This window comes from Camelus ferus, chromosome 4 (assembly GCF_009834535.1).
Source record: "Camelus ferus isolate YT-003-E chromosome 4, BCGSAC_Cfer_1.0, whole genome shotgun sequence".
Lineage (NCBI taxonomy): Eukaryota > Metazoa > Chordata > Mammalia > Artiodactyla > Camelidae > Camelus > Camelus ferus.
Genome location: NC_045699.1, coordinates 13821587 through 13845703, shown reverse-complemented (window position 1 = coordinate 13845703; position 24117 = coordinate 13821587).

The following is a 24117-nucleotide window of genomic DNA, read 5'->3' as shown; positions in this document are numbered from 1 at the left end:
CTTGTTATCCATTGTCTTACCCTTAATGTTTCAATCTATCTACCCTTCCCTCTTCCACTGCCCAAGAGAAGGCTGTAGATGCCAAGGTCAATAAGTCAATAGCAGTGGGAAATACATACTGATGTAGTTCTTTATACTTGACAGTGTGTTGTCACATACATTAATTCTTTGATTGTATCAGGAGTTAGATACTAGTACTACCATTCCTATTTTACTTTTCAGAGAAGTGGGGTTCAGAGATTAAGTGACTTTACTCAAGGGCAGATGATTCAAGACAATGTAATTATAATACAATAGATAAATTACAGGTACATTCTATATACACAGTATAGGACTTTACCTCTATTAACAACTTTATTCCTCATTAAAAAACCCTATGAGGCTTGTGCTATTATGATGCCCATTTTTTTTAATATGAATGTTAGAGTGAATTGCCAGCAGCCTCACAGAGATTACTAGAAGCAGCTTAAAGGTGGATAGTGCTATTTCATAGTCAGGGCCCTTTACTGCCTGTTGTATTTCTCTTCCACTTCATCTGTTATAGGCATATATCATCAAAAAAATCATACATGATTTTTAAAAGATGAAAAAAAGAGTCAACTAAATACTAAATTTTCAGGTTTTGCTTTGAAACCCCCAAGGGATCCCCCTATCTTACCAAATGCATCAACTGTAATCTATTGGGTAATTCAGACACTTCTTACATAGGGAGAAATAACTTGAGTAAATATGTTCTTATCAGTCAATTTGTCTTCTTCCTAAATTCTTCCCTTTAATCCTACCGTTTTCTTGACTTAGTATCATAATGACTTCAAGACTTACGTGTCCTTAACTATCCAGCTAAACAGCAACCATCCTCAGTTATGCTACCCTCACTTTCCAGCCCTAGTATTTGTTTAAACCATATATATGTTGAACATGATATGTCACCTGGATTTATACTCTAGCATGGTAGTATTGTATTAACGTGAGTAAATTCTTGAGTTTATATATTTTCTAAGATTGAGCAAATAGTAAGTATTCAAAAAATCTACTGTATTAACGAAAGAACAACATATTCCCAGATGTTTCCATTTCAGTTAGAACCCCAAAGAAGCTTCCATATCAAAATAGCACTTACAGGAAATAATATTCCCTAACTCAAAAACACAGAAGGTTCAAATGCTTCTAAATTTAAAGGATCTTACAAAATCAAAGTCAAGAAAGCAATCTGAGTTAACTCTCTTAATGTATCCTGACTTTTGAGGGTGGACAGGGAAACCATTATAAAACAATCTGATTATCTGGCACCATTTTGAATAAAAAGATTGAAATGAAATGTTGGGACTGATTTTGTTGATTAACTCACCTAAAGGCATTATTGTTTCATCACTGAAATCTCAACTGTGTGGTATGCCCTGCATATGACTCAAATGCCATCTCCCATTGAATTACTTTTCTATTTTATGCTAACCCTGAAACTTTACAGGGTTGAGGCTAAGAAAGAAGGCACTTTGATCTGTATTTTGTATTTACAGATCACCCTTTGTACAGGTTCAGCATTCATTCTGAAAATTCCTAACTTTTCACAACAAAATGCATCTAGAAGTGCCTACCTGGTAAGTGTTGCATTATACCATATAAATATTTTTCAAGGTAATCATATTATTAATAATTCTATAATTTCAGCTAAACTGCTGATTCTTATTTATTTTCCTGTTGTGTTTCTCCTCCTTAATTACTTGTTGCAAGATTTGTGTGTGTGTCTGTCTTTCCTTGTGTTCCCTCGAGGCTTCATAATTAGAGTTTGCAATCCCTCTGCACCAAACAGGAAACCAAGAAAATCTTGCTTGATTTCAGGTTTTTGTAAAAATCTGAAACTTGGTACTGGGTTTATCAAAAGTTTTCCTGAGGTATACAAAAGTTTCAGCAAGTTTTGTGCAGATCTGGGACGAATTCAAAGTCAGCCTGAGCCAATTAATTTTTTGGCAGGGAAAACTAACATATGATGGCTGTGTTTGTCCTAGATGGCTTTATATAAAAATGGGTGACTTTGGATGGATCTGGCTTTGAGTGTGTTGGCTCTTTCCACCTACGGGCACAAAATGTGAGTCAGGGCTTGTAGAATCCTGTCCTCTCAGATTCCATGCGGACAAATTTGTCAGCTGTCTTTTTATTTCCTGGGTAGAATGTTTCTTTATTTAGTACTGAATATCTTTCCCAGTGTGTGTTAATCCTGAAATTTACTTTTCTTTATAAAGAGTGAGGCTCAACCCATGACATAAACAAGAACAGGTCACAAATGGAGGAAATCCCAAGCTACCTGTACCATGAGGGCAGGGATTTCTGTTCTGTTTACAGCTCCTATAACTGTGTCTGCTATGTAGTAGGGATTCGATGAATATTTGTTAAGAGTAAACAAAGATTCATTCCTCCAAAGAAACACCACAGCAGTAGAGTGAAGAGGAAAAGAGATTCCCCAATATTTCCTTAAACTCATTAGATTTTCTGTTACTTATTTATATTTCTTGCCTCAAATACTCAGTTTACCAGGTAACCACAGGATTACCCAAAGACATCTATGCCTTATCCATGTTTGCTATGCTTAAGTGTAACAGTAGTGGTATTTGTGGGCACATAACAGCAGAAGCAGTGCTTGGAGTAATAACCTGATTCTCATTATGGAAAATAATTACAAACACTTATAATACACTTTCTTTTGTCGCTTTCACAATACCAAAAGGGACTAAGAAGCTCATATGTTATATATGAGGAATTTACATTCAGAGAGAGGACGTGGTTACCCAAATTATACAAGTGGTAGGGGAAAAACAGGTATGTGGCTAGGTCACCTGGCTTAAGGTCAAGTGTTATTTTCACTCTACCATGGATGAATTTTCCTTTTTCTCATTTTCTTTCCTACACACAAAATGTGCCACAAAATATCTGGGTTTATTTTAACCCAAAACTGGAATCAGAGGAACCAAGATCTCAGATTCACCATGCCTCTCCAGGGATCCCATGCATGTACTCTGAAATGTCCAGAGCTTAAACAATAACTCTTGACATCAGTCCAAGTAAGGATACTAGGTCTTCACTGTGGGGGCAGTGAGTTATCATATATGGTCCCTTTCCCTACCAGTCTCTTTTCTGACAGTGTCCCTGCTTCATATTTAACTCATTTTGTTTTGTCAGTCCTTCATCCAAGTGTCAAGTGTATCAACACAGTGCAATTGAATATCACTCTATTGACCAGACAGACAATGCTACTCCATAATTATTGGTACACTTCTTTTTTGGCACCTAGCTGAGGCCTCAAAAATAGAACATGAGAGAAAAAAATGAAGCCAGTCACTGGAAAACCAAGAAAAAAACAGAGAAGTCAATTTTGTGAAACCATGGAATTAACCAAAAGAATTCTCCATAGCACCCAGTATTTCCTCTTTTATAATCTGAAGAGTCAGACATTACTGGACCTCACCGACCTACATCAATTTACCAGCATCCTTACATATACTCACCCAATTATTCACCATGATTTTATGAGGTAAATACTTAGACAATGTATTTGCTCAGTCTCTGAAGCTATGCATTTATTCATTAAAGTTTTAATAATTATCAAATATGTACTTGTGCAATATTTATTTTCTCCTAGGTGCTGGGATACAACTGAGAACAACACTGACCAAGGCCCTAAACCATGGAACTCAGATTTTCATTTTTTCTACGTCATTCTCTTCCTCATCTTCTGGGACTTCAATTTTTTGTATGTTTAACCATTCAATATCGCTCTGATGTCTCTAAGGCTCTATCTGTTTTACCTCAATCCTTTTTTTCTCTGTTCTTCATCCTAGTACTTTCTATTAATCCATCTTCAAATATACTCTTGTCCTTGTCACCTTCGAAGTGCAGTTACTGTGTATTACAGTTATCGTATATTTAATCTCCAAAATAGCTTTTATTTACTTTCTATTTCTCTACTGAGATTCTTCATCATTTCATTCTCTATACATATATCCTCCTTTATGTTCTTAAAAATATGTCTTATAGCTGCTTTAAAGGGCTTTTCAGCTAATTGCAACTTCTGGGTTATTGCAAGATCAAAATATACTTGCAGCATTTTTTTCTTGAATATGGGTCACATTTTCTGTTTCTTCACATTGTTTTCATGTACTAGGTATTATTGATAATAAGTAACAGAAACTAGATTTTTGTTAAAGTGATGAGAGACTTTTTCTTTTAGAACCAGATAACCTGACTGGATTCAAACTCCAACTTTCTCCCCTTGCAGAAATCATCTTGTCTGATACTTCTGCATAGTTCTTTCAACTTCCAGATGAGATGCTGTTTTTTTGTTTATTTGTTTGTTCGTTTGTTTTGCTGGGCCCTATAGGACTTTCCCCAAGCATGCCAGCAAGTTTAGCTAGTTTAGCACCCAGCTAAGGATTTGAGTGGATTTTATATGACGGTTTGGGGGCTGAACCACTTAGTGTCTCTTCCTTCCAGGACTTTCCCCTAACCTTCTGGCTATTTTTTCTAGTCCCAAACTATTCTCTGATACTTCAAGCCAGTAAGACAGTGGCTTTCTCCCTTCAGAGCCTTGGGTAGATTTGGGTATGCACTCAAGTGAAGAGCTTCAAAACAGCAAATTACCCGTCACACTTCATCTTTCAAGGGTAACAGTCTCTGCAATTTTTACCTGCTTTTTGTCATTATCTGCTGCATTCAAGTTGCTTGGTAGATATAGATGATGTAGGTAGGTAGGTAGGTAGGTAGGTAGGTAGGTAGGTAGATAGATAGATAGATAGATAGATAGATAGATAGATAGATAGAGATAATTAGATACATAGACATAGAATGGACATGCATTATTCACAGATTTTATAATTCTTATCCGTGAGAAAGGTTTTCTAACCAAATTACTCTGCCATTATTTAAAGCAGTAATCACAAAATATACCACCAATACACTGCCATCTTTTGAAATCAAGAAATTAGTCAATCATCCTGGTATTCCCAGGGCAAAGATGTTTCCTGACATACATTGGCTGATCAATAAAGGCTTGTTGGATTGAATGTTTTATTTTTACTTCTAAGTTCATAGTTATTTGTTCAAATGTGAAATAAGCCATTTATAAATAATTACATATGCACTATTTGAGATTTTCAAGAAGAAATAACAAGAGAAATAGCACTGTGTTTGAGTCTCAGGAGATCTCAGAAAAGTAGACTGAATTTGGGTCTCAGAAGGTAGCTAATAACTTGAGAAGCACATATTTTACAGCAAGAAATTTCCTAAGGTACATCTCCCCAGGCAAAGGAGGAAAAAAAAAGAAAAGAAAGAAAAACAAAAGGCTCTCTTCCATTAAGAATCTGTTACCTGTCAGAGGTAAAGATGTACCAAAATCAGATAAGCCTTGACCTTCAAAACAGCACCTTGAGTCTCCTCATTCTGTCTGTAACATGACACAATAAACCTGGGGCTGACCAAGCCTTTGAAGAAAATTCCAGCCATGCTCTCTGAGTACTAATCCATAGATTCTCCTTTCAGGTCAAGTCTGTCTGTGGTAAAATGATAGTGTCAGTGTTAATCCAAGTCACAGTCACTTGGAGTTGGAAAAGCACACACACGCACACAAACTCAACAACCTAGGCTTGCCCACAGTCATTTCCTCTCAATTGAGGGAGGGTATTTGTTGCTTATAAATAATAGCATAACTCCTGGCCATAATATGCAAGAGCAATCCAATGTTCTTGCTGGAGAGAGGTTATCTGTCAATAAAGTCCTCAACGAGACACATTAGAGGACTAAAATACGAGGCATTAGGGCCTTCAAGGTATGGTTTTTGTTTTGAATAGGCTGTTAAGAAAACCATTAGTTTTATCATCAGGAAAGGCCTTCATTCTATTTCTGCGGAGAAAAATAACCTCCCACCTGCCGTTAAACACACTTAATTGAAGAGATCCGGATTGTACTGCTTATTCCGAGGCACATCACTTGAACTTTTGACTAAGTGTCATTCTTCTAACATTATTACTGAATCCTAGCTCATCATGAGAACAGAGGTGCTAATCAAGAGGAATTACTTAGTAACTATATTTTTATTTAGAATTTTAAACGTGAGCATTGCTATTTTGGGAAGCACCCCAGTCATAATTTCTTCACATGTATTTATCTGTAGAGGTTCAATTAACTCTTTGTTATCTGAACAAACCAAGATTTGTTGCCCCTCTTGTTTGATGGATAGAAATGTTATAGAACACAGTGTTCAAAGCTATAATTGTCAAGTGTATACATACACACTTACCCTATTGGTTCTCTGAATATCCTCAGGGTCCTAATCATAGACTCTCCTTTAAGGCCAAGTCTATCTATGCTAAAATGATAATGTCAGTGTTAATCCAAGTCACAGTCATTTGGAGTTGGAAACACACACACACACACACACACACACACACACACACACACACACACAAACTCAACAGCCCAGGCTTTCCCCTGATCATTTCCTCTCAACAGAAGGAGGGTGTTTGTTGCTGACTCTGACCACGATTATTGCTTCTCAGTTGAAGCATAATAATAAAAAATGCTGAAGAATGCTGACTAATAAGGGAAAATATATTATTTATTTGTTTGTTTGTATGTTTGTTTATTATAAGGAATCGGCTCATGTGATACGGAGGCTGACAAGTCCCAAGATCTACAGTTGGCCAAGGTGGCCAGGCATTCTGGAGACCCAGGAGAGCTGATGGGGTCACTGTAGTACAAGTCCAAAGGCCTGAGAAACAGGAGGGCGAAAGGTGTAGATCTAAGGCCTAAGGCCAGTAGGATATAAGACCCAGGAAGAACCAATGTTTCAGTTCAAGTCTAAACACAGGAAAAAAAGTACGAATGTCCCAGCTTGAAAACATTCAGGCAGGATGAATTCCCTTTGACTCACAGGAGAGTCAGTTAGCCTTTCTGTTCCATCTAGGCTTTCAACTGATTGGAAGGGGCCCACTCACATTTGGAAGAGCAATCTGCTTCATTCAAGTCTATGGTTTCAAATGTTAATCTCACCCAGAAACACCCTTACAGAAAACATACTCAGAATAATATTTGATCAAATGTCTGGGTACCTCATGGCCCAGTCAGTTGGCACATAAAATTAACTATCACATCAAGTGACAGTGAAGTGGCTGAATTATTTCAGCTTTCTTTCCGTTATACGCTGTTTTGTAAAGAATATGAGATTCAGTTCCTAACTCTGTTAACTAGGTAAGGAAATTATTTTAATAACTCATGATAACATGTTTTTCTCAAGTATAAAAATTAAGCATCAGTTTGTCTGATGTACACAATTTAAGCTTCTTTGTTTCCAAGATGACATCATGCTGTTCCTCTTTCGCGTATAGCTTTCCTATCTGCCAGTGTACGAAAATGAAAATAACCTTCAAAAAGCTGCAGAGAAGCATACTTTGGGGACACACAAGTGATATTAATGAACATTATCATGAAAATGCTGTAATAGCTCTAAACAGAGATGTTTTCAACAAAAGCTTTAATTTTTTAAGCATGTCATTTTTATTGTTATACTTCAGCTGAGAAGCAATAATTGTGGTCATACTGGTTAGCTAAAAACAACTCCAAATATCAATTAGAACACCTGGGTTTTAGTTCCAGTTTGAACATTTAACTAGCTATATAAGCACTGTCTGGCATATAATTTCTCTGATCCTGTTTCTGGAACTTTCAAACAAACTGTCTGATAGCTCCTTGAATTGCAGTCCTCCCTAAATTCAGTTCCACAAACATCTATTGACTGCCCATGAATCAAATGTTGAAACCCTGTGCTAGGCACCTGGAGGGAATGCAAAGACTAATAACTCATAATTTCCTTACCTTAAGGGGCTCACCATCGAGAGGAAAAAAGAAAAATGCCCTTAATGCCAGAAGGACCATGGTAAATATTTCAACCAAGTTTCAAAGTAAAAGCTCTAAAATGACAGAAGCCAGAATAATTAATTTCAACCCAGGTCATGGAAGACTGGCATTTTATGTGAGCAGAAATTCAATATAGTATATGCAACCCACTACACTAAATGTTATTTTTGCTTTAGTACTTAGAATGAAATGAAATGTTTTGAAATATATAACCTAAACACCACATTGAGCTGATCTTGGTGAAACTGGAGTATGTCGTAGAAAGACTGCCACACAGCACCAAAGTGCATTTCCTTCTCCTGGTCACACAGCCATTCTACATCTCTCAGCTTTCTTCTTCAATTAGGAATGGCTGGATGGCTGAGTTGCAGGCAATGGAATATAGGCAAAAGGGAAATATCCGCTTTCCAGACCCAGTCCCCAAATACCTTGTATGCAATACCACTCACTCTTTTCTATCTTGTTTTTAGCCAGAACCAGGCATCCAGTGGTGACTCTGGGCTCATAGGGAAGTGTGGAGCCACTCAAAGAAGGATTTGGTGTCCTGAGTGATTGTGTGAACAAGAGCCCTTTTCTTGGCAACACACATTGGCCTGTGACAGGACCATGAAGTAAACCTTAAATCACTACAATTTCTGACACATAAACAGTCTACCTGTGCTAACAGAGAAGTTGGTGCCTTGACACGTAATAATTTCATAACAAAACTTAGACTATGTGGTGTTTGTTTAGCAATGGGGTAGTTAAAGGAGTGAAATTCATTTCAGAGGCAAGAAACACAGCAGCCCATAATTATAGTGGCAAAACACTAACAGAAAATTAGACTAGGAAAATTGACAGGATGAAACAGAGAAATAGAGAGTCCCTTAACCATAGTAAGAGATTTTAATACTCTTCTCACAGTGACTAAAAAAAAGAGAGACAAAAATTACAAAAATATAAAATAACTAAACATGTTCAGCCAACCAGACATAATTGAGATTTGTAAAACATTGCACCCAAAAACCTGAAGAATATAAATTGTTTTCAAGCAAACAAAAATGTTCATCAAGACCATATTTTGGGTGCTAGAACAAATCCCCCCAAATTTCTAAGAATTAAAATCATCCAAAATACATTCTCAAACCACAGTAATTCAACTATAAGACAAAAAAAATAAAATGTCTAAAAATCCACAAATGTTTAGAAATTAAGCAATACTCTTCTAAATAGGTCAAAGAAGAAATTATAAGGGTAATAAGAAAACACTTGAATCTGCATCATAATGAAAACACAATCTGGGGAATACAGCTAAAGCTATTAGAGGCAAATTTATGCCTTTAAATGCTTATATTAGAAATGAGAAAAGTTTAAGATTAATTATCTAAATTTATATCTCAAGCAGAAAAAGAAGTGTAATGTTGACACACAAAAAAGAAAGGAAATAATAAAGATAAGAACAGGGTCACACAAGTCGGTTCTCTGTAAATGATTAATAAAAACTGATAAACCCTAAGAGAGAATAATCAAAGGAAAGATGAAGAAAACATGAATTATCAATATAAGGAATAAATTAGAGATTATACACACTGATCCTACAGTCATTAAAAGGAAAATAAGAGGATAATATGACCAATTTCATGATACTATATGGAAGAATTTAGGCAAAATGGAAATATCTCCTTGAAAAATTAATCTTACCAAAATTGACATAAGAAATTGAACAAAATTTGAACAGATGCTATGCTTTGAAAACAACAACAACAAAAAGACTTGGCAAGAAACTTTTCACAAAAAAAAAAAAAAAACTCCATGTCCAGGTGGCTTTAGTGGTGAGTCCTATCAACTATTTAAAGTTCAACCAATCTTATACAAATCTCTTTAGGCACTACAGAAGGAAGAAATATTTCCTAACTCATTTAATGAGATCAATATAATGTCAATACAGAAACTTAACAAAAATATTAAAAGAACAAAAAATTCAGACCACTATTTCACAAGAATATAAACACAGAAATTGTCACCAAAATATTAGAAATTTCGATCCAGCATTATAGAAAAAAGGATAATACATTATCATCAAGTGTTAATCAATGTTCTCTAGAGAAACAGGACCAGTAGTACTATAGTGTGTGTATGTGTGTGTGTGTGTGTGTGTGTGTGTAAACATATAGTTAAGATTTATTAAATATCTATTAAAAGAAACTCTTCTAAGAAATACATTGTTTTCAGGAAGAGCTGATAATGAAAATTATGATACACAGAATGGAATAAAACCAAAATCACTATATACAATATATAGTGTATATTATAAACCAAAACAGCACTATGCTTAGCCAAGACATGGAAACAACCTAAATGTCCACCAAAAGATGACTGGATAAAGAAGTTGCAGTGTATTTATACACTGGAATACTACTCAGCCATAAAGAATAAAACAAGGCCATTTGCAGCAACATGGATAGATCTGGAGACTGCCATTCTAAGTGAAGTAAACCAGAAAAAGAAAGAAAAATATTACATGATATCACTTCTATGTGAAATCTAAAAAAAGGAAATACTTAGTGAACTCATCTACAAAACAGAAGTAGACTCACAGACATAGTAAACAAACTCATGATTACTGGGGGGAAAAGGAGGTGGGAAGAGATAAATTGGGAGTTTGAGATTTGCAAATATTAACTATTATATATAAAATAGATAAACAAGTTTCTTCTGTTTAGCACAGGGAACTATATTCAATATCTTGAATGAAAAAGAATATGAAAAGGAATATATGTATGTTTATTTATGACTGAAACATTATGCTCTACACCAGAAATCAAAACATTGTAAACTATACTTCAATTAAAAAAAAAAACTAAATAACTAACTTGTGAGATGTAGCTAAACTGGTAATGAAAGAAAAGCACATAGCATTAAATGCATTCATTAGGAAAAAAAGGAAAACTGAAAATCAGTAAGTTAAGCATCCTACTCAGGCAGGTAGCACTCATCAAGGTCATTTTACAAAAGATCCACACAAGTAAAACATTGGAATTTTTATATACTGGCAACAACCAATTAGAAACTGCAATATTTAAAAATACTATTCAAAGGAGCAAGAAAAAGTAAGACATACTCACAATCAAGATATTGCAAAAGTACAAATGTACTGAAGGATGACTATGGAAGGAAGAGGGAATTGCCTTATCATAGATCAGGTAAGATATATATTATTTTAAAATACATACAGTATATTGAAATTTAAGTACCCTTGCCCTTTTTCAGACAGCTGTATAGTTTAGTGAACTGAGCAGTGAAAATTTAACCTCAAATATTGTATGCCCCATTTGGAAGTCACCCCAAACCCCATAATGAACAAAGTAGCACTCTGTGCTCAAACTGCATCTGTGTCTACTCTCATCTCCACACTTGTACCCTGTCTTTCAAATATCTTAGTTCCTGCGTTTACCTTCTTCGTCCGACCATGAGTTCTCCAAAGGGAGAAACTGCATCATATTCATAAGCATATAAACTCAATGTCTATCACTCTGCCTCTGTTACAGAAAGTATTCAGTAAGTGTTCATTTGTTGATGATGTTACAACTTGTAGATGTTATAAATTCTGATAAGAACAAAGGTCTAGGAGTTAGAGCAGCTGTGTTCTAGTCCCCAATCTACCATTAAATATCTGGGTGATTTTAAGATATCCATACTTCTCTGAGCCCCAGCATCTTTATTCAGAATGTGGAGGTGAGAGTTCTTGACTTACCAAGTGATACTTAGAATAAATATTAAATATAAAAGTACCTGAGATATTACAAAGCATTACATAGATAGGATAGATTATAACAATTGAACAGTTTCCATCAGTTTATAAGTTACATGGCCAAATCACTATGAAACAAAGGCAATACTCCCAAAGTGCTAGCTAAACTTTTCTCAAATGCAATTTGAGAAACAGATTGCATTCTCCAAAGAAGATCACACCAATATAAATACAGCATATATGTAAATATATCCCACCCCACATGTTCTTCTTACAATGTGATGTTGACATGCCTTCATGGGGAGGTTCCCTTGAACTTGGGACCTTTGTAACTGAATTAATCAATAGAATGTGACAGAAGTAAACCTGCATACTGTCCATAGGTCATAAAAATCAGTATGTCTCTCAAGACACTTGCCCTTGAAATGCAGCCTCCTTGTTGTGAGAAAGGTGAAGTCACATGTTCAGCCTACCTAGCCTCCCAGCCAAAAGCCAACATCAACTGCTGGACATGAATAAATGGGCCTTCAGATGATTTCAGCCCCAGTCTGCAAACACTCCATCTGATGCTAAACACTGCAGAAGAAAGATACCTCCATTGAGCCCTATCTGAAATCCCAACCCTCAGAAAGCGTGAGAGATAATAAATATTCGTTATTTCTTTAAACTCCTTATATTGGGGGTCATTACACAACAACAGATCATTAATACAACTTGATTTCCACAAATACCTCTAAACACGTAAGACACATTACCTTCTGCTTCCTCTCTTGTTAGCGTGTGTGATATCTTTAGCAGCACTCATAAGGCAGGGCTGACAGATTTCAATAGAGAAGATACCTAAGATAGGAATTGTAATTTCTACAGAATGCTGGCAATCAGAGTTTCTGACTTGGGTGGGAACGGGGCAGAGAAGGACAAGCTAATAAGAAACTAACTTCGAAAATACCCAGCTGATAATACATCTTCAAGCCAGCCTTCCCATGGCAACTTTTTGTTCAAGCACAGGCATGAAATATTTAGAATTGCTAGAACTCCACTAGGAAGGCTTTCATCCCTGCAAAAGAGTTTGTAGCCAGAAGCTGCCTGCTGGCATTGCACGCTGGAACGCACCATTTGTTCAATGCCAGAGTTTACTCTTTGAATGACTGACAGACTCCAACCCATCTCCAAAGGCTCCTTCACCTTTATGACTGACACCTCCCAGGTAAGAGGGGTTGTAATTGCCTCTTATTTAGGAACTAGAGGCTGTTGAAGGGGTTTTGCTTTGGAGTGCCAGAGACCTTCCACTCTGCAAGCATCACAGACTCCGTGGAAGGAACATTTCAACTCGGCAGGGGAGACAAAGGCAATGGAAATAAAGAAATGTGTGGGGCCGATGTGTTTCTGTCCACTCTCCCAGGATTGTCATTTCATTTTGCCCAGTTACAGGGACTTGTTGAAAATCTGTCACAATAGATTTTGACATATTTATCAAAAAAAAAAAAAAAAAAAAAAAAGCCCTGGTATGTTCTTGTCCCACCCACATCCCCCTCAGAGAATATCAAGAATGGGGAACCAGCAATGATGCGTTCTGCCCAAGCATGAGCTCTGCTGATGAAAGAAAACCACATACTCCTCGTTCCCAAGGAAGGGGAGGCAGAGGCACGGAGAGTGCGGCACATGGTTTGAAACGGTCTGAGTTAAAGGGTTGTCAACCTCGGTGGTTTCCTCAGATGAGTTAAAATGTCCCTCAGAGGCAGGAAAATTGGAGAGTTCATTTAACGAGGGGACAGATCTCCATAGTGCAAAATGTCATATATGTAAATTGGTTTGACCTTATCATGACAAGAATGGACAATATTATGTCAATGATTCCCAAACTCTGTAAGAACTGTTATTGTTATTACTTTAGGTTTAGTATGAGATAAACATTGTGAGATTATGAGTTGCACAACTCCATTCAAAAACATCCCACTTTTATGTTTGTAGACCACTGCCATATCACCATGGGGGGAATCTTTGGCTTACATTAGGCATTCTGAAATACTAAGCATAGGTTATAGACACCTATTACTACTTTCGTGGAATCTTAAGATTGTTAAAAACCCAAGTAAAGAGCAATCAATCTATGTGGTGGCTCACAGCGAAAGAGAATGTGACAATGAATGTATGTATGTTCATGCATAACTGAAAAAAAAAAAAAGAGTCATCAATCTAGAAGAGTCCAGGAAGTTGTTAAAAGAAGCAGGATGTCAGGGTCCACCCTGGACCCACTGAGTAGAGTCTACATTTTAGCTAGATGTCCTGGTGACATAGGTATTTCCATGTTTGAGGGGGGAGTTTCTCAACAACAGCATAACTGGCATTTTGTGCCATATATTTCTCTGTACTGGGGGGAGGGCTGTCCTGTGCATTGTAGGGTGTTTAGCAGCATCCTTGGCCTCTATCTACCATGTACCAGTACCGTTCCCTTTTCTCCCACCCTGATCCCCCATCTCTCTACATCCCCCAGCCTCCACCATCTTGACAATAAAGAGTATCTCCAGACATGGCCAACCATCACCTGCAGGCAGTACAGATCAACCCCAGTTGAGAGCCACTGATCTATATGAAACAATTTTGCCCTCAGTTATATGTTGTCCATATTCTTCTCTGTAGTTTCAGAGCAGTAATTTTATGTCTTCAGTACTTGATTATAAATTCCACATCTTTTGTGTCGGATACCATAGCAGTCACCTGTAGCAGGAGCCATCCTTGTACTGTTCTCTTCTCCCCTATTCCATGCACTCTTGATCTTTGAGATCAACCCCCCAGTAATCTATCTGCATAAAAGCTTTTGTTTCAAGCTCTGCTTCCAAGGGAACCCAGATTCAATCACTCCTGTAAAATCTAGAAGAATGTAGATACTATATTCAATAAATATGTGTCAACTAAGTAATAAAATAAAATATCATTAACTCCAAGGAGTCCAAATTCACTGAGGGGGGTGGTAGTATCAGCCTCTCCAATGATCATGAAAATAACTACCATGTGAGTTGCTCAAGAAATAATTATTGACTAAGTTAATATAAAATATTTTAACTTTTTTCTCTTTCTGTTTAAATAATACCCTTGCTGCCATTGCTACTTCAATTTTATAAGCCAGTAGTTTGGAAAGAACAATGTTTGAAGTCCTTTCTTTGAAATAACATAGTTAATTACTTCCTTGCCATTAGATGTGAAACAGCAAGCAAAAGCATAAGAAATTTCTAAGTTGGGCACATGAAGGAAATTTTGTTTGGGTTTTCCCAAGCCATGATTTTCACCACCTTTTCCTTTTAGGAGAAGAGATTGAAGAAGGACTTATTTCTGAATTAATTTTCCCCTGAGTAAATGTTCCAGGTGTGACAATACAGCTGTTCCCTAGTGTTTATGTAATTTATCCTCAGATTTGTCCTGCTGAGCTTGTCTTCCATGATCACAATTGTTCTATTTAATTATATAGAACTCTTATAATGGACAGAAGCAAAGCTTCTAATATTCTGGTTTTACAATAGTCATATGGTTAATATCAAAACATGAAACTCAAGGAAAGGGAGTTCAGTGCAAAGCCATTTGTTTAAAAAAAAAATGGATTGTACACAAAATGTATAGAACCATATAACAGCTATAAGCCTGTGACCTTAACGTATTGGCCAACAGAATTGTAAGAAATATTTTCTTACATTTTGCTTATTATTGCTCCCCAATAAGGAATTTCAGTTAACTAATAAGGATGAACATAAAAAAGAGTTTCAAAATGATATTTCTATTGTTGGCTAACACTGTTCTTTGGGATTACTGTTCTTATGTTACTTTAAGATATTTGTTGGAGAAGAGAGGTCCTAGGAGAGGTATTTATCATAAGCTACCTTAGTTCTAGCTACCAGTGTGATGTTGGTACAAGATGGTGAGGCAGCTAAAAAACATTGATTCTATTTAAAAGGATGACTTCAGCCATTTCCCTCCCTGCATTTTATCCACTGAAGCATTCTGTCACAGCTGTAAAGGTTCCCCCACCTTAGCAAGTAACTGATCACAGTGATTTGTAAAAACTGACTTTAAGCCCCAGCTCAGAGGGGCTGTATCTCAAGAAAGGTTCTTGGGAGACATAAGGTTAAACTGATGGATCATTTGAACTATAGCGTGATGGTATTCAATATCATTATTAACATCCCAAGGACAGCAAAGGAGTTGGGGAAACGAGAAGGCAACATGTGCCAACTACTGAAGATCAGGTCCAGACCAAGAAGAAGCAGAACGGCTCAGAGAAGACTGCAAATGTGGGCAGTTGGGCAAAAAGGTCCCGTACAAAAAGCAGGCTCAAATAACTCTCAGGAGAAGGAGTGATTTATATCTGCAATCCATAATGTCTGTCAATAATCTGGTTATAGGTAATAGGGGCTGCTTCGCCAGTCCCTGGTTAAAATTTTTAAATGATAAGACCTACATATGGAGTATTTTATAGAGATGAATTCACTCAATTCAAAGGACTGTCTTTTCTTATGTTAAAATGATATCTTTCTTATTTTTTTGGCTGATTATATTAGTTAGGGTAAGCATATTCTAATATTCTATCCTTTCTTCTATAACTAACTTGAAATTTCTGTGCTTAAGATGATAAAAGTTTATTCTGTATTCTGATCACAGCTCTTACAGTCATTCAGGGAAAGAGAAGAGTTTATGATATGAGCCAGTCATCAAATTTTTTTTAATTTGACTAATGCATGAAATCTTAAAGTGTGGGAAACATACTTCTTAAAAAATGTTACATGTATTAAGTTTTTCAAGCTGCAACTTTAATTTTATTCTTAAAATCAAATGAACCCTATATCTTCACATAACACTTTCCAACTCTTACCTGCTTTTTTCTTTCCAGACTATTTCTTGAAGTTTCCTTAGAGACAGAAAAGAAGTCCATAGGTCAAGGGACAGGAAAGACTAAAAAAAATTGTGACAAGGAGCCAATCCATTGCTTTGGACATTTCTACCCCAAGTCTCTATTATTTGTACATGTTAATGAACTTTCCTGGATCAGGAAATAAGCATCCTGGTGGAGAATTCAATGAAGATGTGAACTCATTAAGTAACACAGGTCTGAAGAGCAAATCAAAAGGCGAGAATAATGAGAAAGCAGTGGGAAGAAAAGGAACATATGAGAATGGTACTGCTCGAATCAATAGATTCTCAGCTTAAGTACTTACTCCTTTCAGCTCTAACTAACAGATCCAAAATAGATGCAGGTTAAATGGAAAAGTCTTTCCACAACGTGCCTGCTTTCTTTTCATGGAACTGGCAGCCTAAATTAAAGCCTATTATAGCAAGGATGCCTGGCTCAAGGTTCCAGCACCAAAGTGTGAAAGTGAATGTATTTGTGCATTAGCAGCCAGCATCTCTCCCCTTCCCACTGCCATTTTTTTCCCTATAAATTGACTCTATTCCTCAACAGAAAAAATATATATATATTATATATACATATAAATTTCTGTATGCTCATAACAAGACACTAACGTTATTGGACCACCAAATATAGACCAAGCAGTGCTTGAGGGAACTTTTAAAGTTATTATCTGTATTTTAAACATAAGGAAATAAAATCTTAGAAATATTATTTCAACTGAAACTCCGGGCATAACACAGCAAGGATTTAATTAAATCAGGAAATTTACAAAAGCGTTGCATTTGGATCATTTAGCTAAAAGATACATGGGGCACTGGAAGCTGATGTGCTCAACTGAGGTACCAGACTTTTACTATTGTCATTTGAGCATGCCTTTCACTGTCTCTCACTCTCTCATTCGGAGGTCCACTCAATCCAAATGATGACCTATAATAGCACACAGAGGGCCCTGTTAACTCTAACATTCATAAGGACACCAAAAAGAATGAGAATACATGAAATAATACTCTGCAGAGAGAAAAGATGCATGGTCACCATCGTCAGTTTGAGAACAGTAATATATAACAAATTATAAAATAAATATAGTATAAGTTTTACATTAACTTCTGTATTAGTTAGTAATAGACCTAAATGATACAGGCTTAAAGAAGACAGAAGTTTCTCTCTCACAGAAAATGTAGGCAAATTCTGTCTTGTTGCTCTGCCATCCTCAACACCTCGCTCCACTCTGTGGTCCAACATGGCTGCTCCAGCACCCATGATCACATATCCATTCTCGTCTGGGAGGGAAGTCAAACCATTTCCTCTTCAAGCACAAGAGGGGACTTGCATATATCACTTCCAGTAACAATCCATTGACCAGACCTTAGTCACATGGTTACATAAACCTTCCAAGAAGGCTGGGAAATGCAGTCTCTAGTCAGGTGACTGTGTGCCCAACTAATATCCTATTATTACGGAAAGAATGAATGTTCTGTTGAAACCATCAATTCTGTCACAGTGGGACAAAAAGAGTGAAGATCCTTAGCAGGTATTGCTAAAGGAAGTGTTTCTGGTTTGATCAAATTCTATTTCTGCTGTGCCATTGTTTTAAAAGCTGGGCATCAAAATGTCTCTTCTTGATATTTCTTCATCTGCTGGTTGCATAAAATACTCCTCTTTTGTGAGTAAATACAGTAATTTCAGTCTTCACATTACAATCTGTATCTTTATGGAGGGTTATATGGGAATATCCTCTCTTTACCTACATGTTTCTGCTGTGCTTTTCTGTTTTTAGCACTCTGAGAACTTCTGTTGCCCTTTGGGAAAAGGATATCTGAGTAGCTTTTCAAATATAATATATATATATATTGAATCTGATCTGAGGAGACTCACCTCTTGCATAAAAGTCACAAAGGTTGTGATACTACTATCAACCAGTCCCCTTGAATGCAGTTGTCAAACATGCCAACCCTCTGGTGTACGATGAAAGCACTATTTATAAATTATACCACAAGCTATAGAAATGCAGGGAGTAGGTTGATTTACTGTATGCTTTCTAACTGCGTAATCTCAGAGGAGGAATGCAGGACTGGGATAAGAGGATCAGAGCTCTAATTTGACTCAGCCCTTAACAAGCTTTGTGACCTGTAACAAGTCACTTAACTTCCCTGCAAACCAGTGTTCTCTTTCATCAAACAGGAAAAATATTAGATGCTTTTCCAGCCTTGTAGAATTATTATAAACCTATATACATTTTACTCACTCAGTTAGTTAGTTAAGGGAATAATTATTGCCAAGAAGGAAAACATTTTGCCATTGCTGCTATTGGCAACAAAAATGATAGGATGTGGACACCTCATATTCACACATGCCAACAGGTTAGAAAATAGGTAACATTAGACTGTGGTCAGAAGACATGCATAAAACATGCATTCTAGGTTTTAGACTTTATTTTTTAGAGCAGTTTTAGTTAGGTTCACAGCAAAATTGAGTGCAGAGTACAGAGAGTTACCATATACCACTTGCCCACACCCCCTGTGCCTCCAGCCCCGAGAAGCACAACCTCCCCAAATATAAACATTTCACACCAGAGTGATACATTTATTACAACTGATGAACCTACATTGACATATCATTATCACTGACACTGCACAGTTTACATTACAGTTCATTTTTGGTGTTGCATAGTCTGTATGTTTGGACAAATACATAATGACATGCATCTACCATTGAAGTATCAAACAGAATAGTTTCACTGCCCTAAAAATCCTCTGTGCTCAGCCTGTTCATCTCTCCCTCCTCTGTAACGCCTAGCAACCACTGATCTTTTTACTGTCTCCATAGTTTGGCCTTTTCAAAAATGTCTTCTAGTTGGAATTACATAGTACATCTTTTCATTGGCTTCTTTCACTAAACAACATGCATTGTTTCCTCTATATCTCTTCCTGACTGGATATCTCATTTCCTTTTAGCACTGAATAAGATTCGTTTAAAACAATATAACACAATTTATTCAATTCATTTATCCTCTGAAGACATCTTAGGTGATTTCAAGTTTTGGCAATTATGAATAAAGCTGCTATAAACATTTGTGTGCAGGTTTTTTGTGGACATAAGTTTTCAGCTCATTTGAGCAAATACCAGGGAAAATGATTGCTGGATCATATAGTAAGAGGTTTAGTTTTATAAGAAACTGTCAAACTATATTCCAAAGTGGCCGTACCATTTTGTATTCCCACCAGCAATGAATGAGAGTTCCTGTTGCTCCATATGTTCACCAGCAGTTGGAGTTGTCAGTGCTTTGAATTTTTGCCATTCTAATAGGTGTGTAGTGGTATCTCGTTGTTTTAATTTGCAATTTCCTGAGGCATATGATGTTGAGCAGCTTTTTATATGCTTATTTATCATCTGCACATATTCCTTGTTGAGGTGTCTATTCAGATCCTTTGCCTATTTTTTAATCAGGTGGTTTGTTATTGTTGAGTTTAAAGAGTTCTTTGCATATTTTGGAAAACAGCTCTTTATCAGGTATGACTTTTGCAAATATTTTCTTCCAGTTTATGGCTGTTCTTAATTTCTTGACAGTATCTTTCACAGAACAAAAGTTTTTACTATAATGAAGTCCAATTTATTATTTCTTTCATGCATTGTGCCTTTGGTCTTCTATCAATGAACCCAAAGTCATCTTGATTTTCTCCAATGTAATTTTCTAGGAGTTTTATATTACTGCATTTTTACATTTAGGTCTATGATCCATTTTGAGTTAATTCTTGTGAATGGTATAAACTCTATCTAGATTCTTTTGTTTGTGTGTTTGTATGTGGATATAGCTCAGGCAAAGTCAAATGGAAGAGATACATAGGGCAAGTTGTGGGGTGTATGTGGCATGGAGCTCCTGTGCCTCCTTCAATGTGTATTCCCTTCTCAGCACCTCAATGTGTTCAGTCCCATAGCTCCATTCTATGCTTTTTTTTTTTCATTCTTTTTAATTTGTCCATCTTTCCTCAACCCAATTCCAATAGAATGTAAGCTTTAAAACAGGCCAGGATTTTTGCCTGCTTTGTTCATGGTTGTATTCCTGGTGCCTGCCACGTATTTTAAAAATCAACAAAAACTAATTTTAGAAAACTATAAAAACAGCAATAGGAGATAATAGACATATTAGGCTTAGAGCATCAATGCTCTGATAGAATTAATTCTTAGACCATAGCCAGGGTAAGGTATCACTGCAAAAAGGAGGAACTGTAGAAAGAAATTAAATTTTGGTGTAAGACTATAAAATAAGGATGAGAAAAAGAAAAGACGAAAACTTACTATAAACCAGAAGCACTATATACATGAGTTTTATTATTCTCAACAACACTATGAAGTGAATAGTCTTATATTATTCATGGAACAACTCGGCTAAACATACTTGGTAACCTGTCCAATGTCCCACAGGTAGTAGGATTTCAATTCTAGTGGTACTTATTTAACTCCAGGCTTGATTTATTCTGAAAGCTGAAAAAGTAGAAAAGAGAGAGAAAGGAGATAGGATGAGCTCCTTTCATAGAAAGTGAGATGATCTATAGTCCATAAAGGAAAAATGAAGAGAGGAGAAAACAACTTGTGACATTAAAGTAGATGAAGGGCTTAGAAAGCAGACGAGGCGATTAAGAAATAGAAATAAAAGACTAGGGGTAGAAGAAGTAGAAAAAGATTTACAAATGAAGAAGGAAGTCAAGGGGGAAATTTAGCCTCAGTATGCATGAGTTAAACATCCCTGAAATAAGCACACGGGACAGTAACTTCAGGACATGGAAGACCAACGTAATTCCTTAGGAACTGAAGATAAGCATGGGTAGAAAAAGGAGTCTGGAAGAAAACTGATATATTACTCTTACTATGTATTCTTGGAAATAGAGGTAGGAGGAAAACAGGTGATGTGTAGATTATTTCATGAAAATGCCTATAAAATATATTGATACAAATGGGAAGGCTCATTCTCCATTATGTAAAGCCTTTGGGTATCAGTGAGATGGGAGGGAAGGGGGCAGGGCACAACCATCAAAAGAATGACACAGCAACTGAGGACAGGTTAACTGGTTAAAACCAAGATGGCAGAAGATTTGACTTCCAGTAGACCTTGAGCCTCATGGCACACTCACAGGCGCCATGACAGTTCCCAGGCTGACGATAAGAGGTCAAAAAGTAGGCGGGGTATCAGTTCCAGAAATTCCCCACCCCTTCCCCAACATAGTTGGAATAATCCTTCCACTTGTTAGCATATGAAATTACCTGGCCCATAAAAACTAACCACCCCTACAGGTCATGGCCACTCTCCCTTCTGAGTGAGATGCACTGCACTCTGTCTATGGAGTATGTATCTCCGTGAATACACTTACTTTCATTTTACTATGCCTCACTCTTGAACTCTTTCCAGTATGAGACAAGCTATTCTCCAGCAACGTTAGATTAGTGTGGCAATGACCATCTCCAGCAGTGGGCATCACTTCAGCATCCCTGAGGGTCTCTTGGTTTTGTTTCTGTCAGTGACTCACTAGAGAAAGAAGAGACTTGGGAGTAAGACAGACCTAGTTTTAATCCTGATCCATCATTCTTTAAGTTGGACACATTTTCAGGCAAACCTCAGAATTCTCAGTCTGTAAAGCATGCTTCTTGCTGGGTTCTACTACAAGTAAATGAGATAGTATATCAAGTTCTGTCACGTGCTCAGTAAACAGTAGCTCCTACTATTAACTCCTTCATGTTGGAACTACAAGGACTTAATTTTTCAAATGAAGAAACTGAGGGGAGTGAGAGCTCTGTCTGAGGTTTCTTGATTTGTGAAATGAAAGGATCCCAGAAGACAGAGACCTATGAGTCACTCACATAAGCCTCGTCATTCAGAATATTCAGACATCCCTCCCCAAGAGTAGAATAGGTACTGTTCCTTTAAAAGTGAAACTTAAAACTGTATGTAAATGGATACCTGGACTCACTTGCCCCACCGCCACACTACATCAAGCCTATTCTAAAAATAGCCTAAGCACACTGATTGCAAATCAAAACTTCTATTAGAAAATTCCAGCTTCTCCCTGTGCTCTGCCTAACCGCATTAAGGGTTGCAAATATATTTTCCTACTAACTCCATAATCTAGCAGTTCACTGACATTTACAGTCTGAACTTTCTCATTTCCTCTTGATCTTCAGGGGAGTAGAGATGTGTAGGAACATGCTGTTTGGTTTAAAATTTTGGCAGTGAGGTGATGTATAACCGATCTTTCTCCCCTCCTTGGATTTTTTTCTGCTCAGTTTACTCACAGCCCTTTGGGAGCTCAGTGAACAAATGGACTAAATTCTTTCTTCCTTGCCACCCATTTTAAGAAGTCCCTTGTGCTGAGGTGCTTAGAATGGAACGTTAACTCTTTCAAGCCACCAGGGGATACTCTGGGGAACCAAGTTGTTAAATATAATGGGCGGTGGGGGGAGGGTAGGTTGTGCAACTTTCTTCTTACTTTGAAAGGCAAAGTTTTCTTGTAAATATCTCTTTTGAAAGAAGCCAACTTAATTTTTTTATTACCACCCCCATAATCTCACTATGTATTTCTGACTAGTACACAGTACAGTCTTCAGAATTTTTTGGATTTTGAATTCTATCTTACCAAAATACCCTACAGACAATTTCCAGACTAATCTTCATATGACTATTGTTACATATCTGCTCTCCATCCATGTAAATTTCTCCAAGTAACTCATAAGATCTCTCAAAGTTTTGATTCCAATTTATCTTCATGTGCTCAACTCCCACTAAGACTCTACATAAGTCCTAAATTGTCTCAAATAAGCTGAAAGTGATAGGGACACAGGGTACCAACAGAGAACTCCACTTCCTCCTTACCGCTCCACCATTAAACATGCTGCTAAAATTTTTTTCTCTACTTTCATTAAAAATCTCAGGCAGGTTTCATAGCTCACTTCATCAATTGTGGATAATAAAGGATCCTCTGGTTTCCTTCAAGATCAAGAGAGGTTTATTCTAATAATAAAAAGTGTCATCCACAGTGATAATCAAAACTCCCATCTAGTCCCTCCAATCAACCAAAAGGTTCTCTTCTCTCTCCAGGCCATGGGGGCTGCAGGCTCAGAAGCCTGCAGGGAGGGAAGGGCATGTGGACAACTTCTGTTCTCTCTACCTTCTCTCATAGCTAAGTAGCCATGGCCTCTCACTACCCTGGGGTTGTAGGTAAGCAGTTCACAGAAGATAACCCAACTCAGCCTTACATAGGTGGTGTTGAGCAGGCTCTTTTTGAAGATGATGGAGGCACAAGGACTGGCTCTTTCCCTTGCAGGGGCTCTATGGGCTTTTGAGGAGAACCCATGATGGAGCAATGCCTTCTCTTGCTGGCTACTTATGACCCCAACCCTCAGCCTCTGGGATTCAGTCAGTTCATCCCATGCAGAATCTCTGTAACATTCCTTTGCTCCATCAGACAGTCCTCTAGACAAGGTCCTTTTTAAAATAGCCCCTGGCCAACCCACCTATCCACTTAGCCCAAGGAACTCTCACACATATTACTCATTCACAGGCAGCGCAGTCCGGTTGGCACCCAAAGCAGCCTCT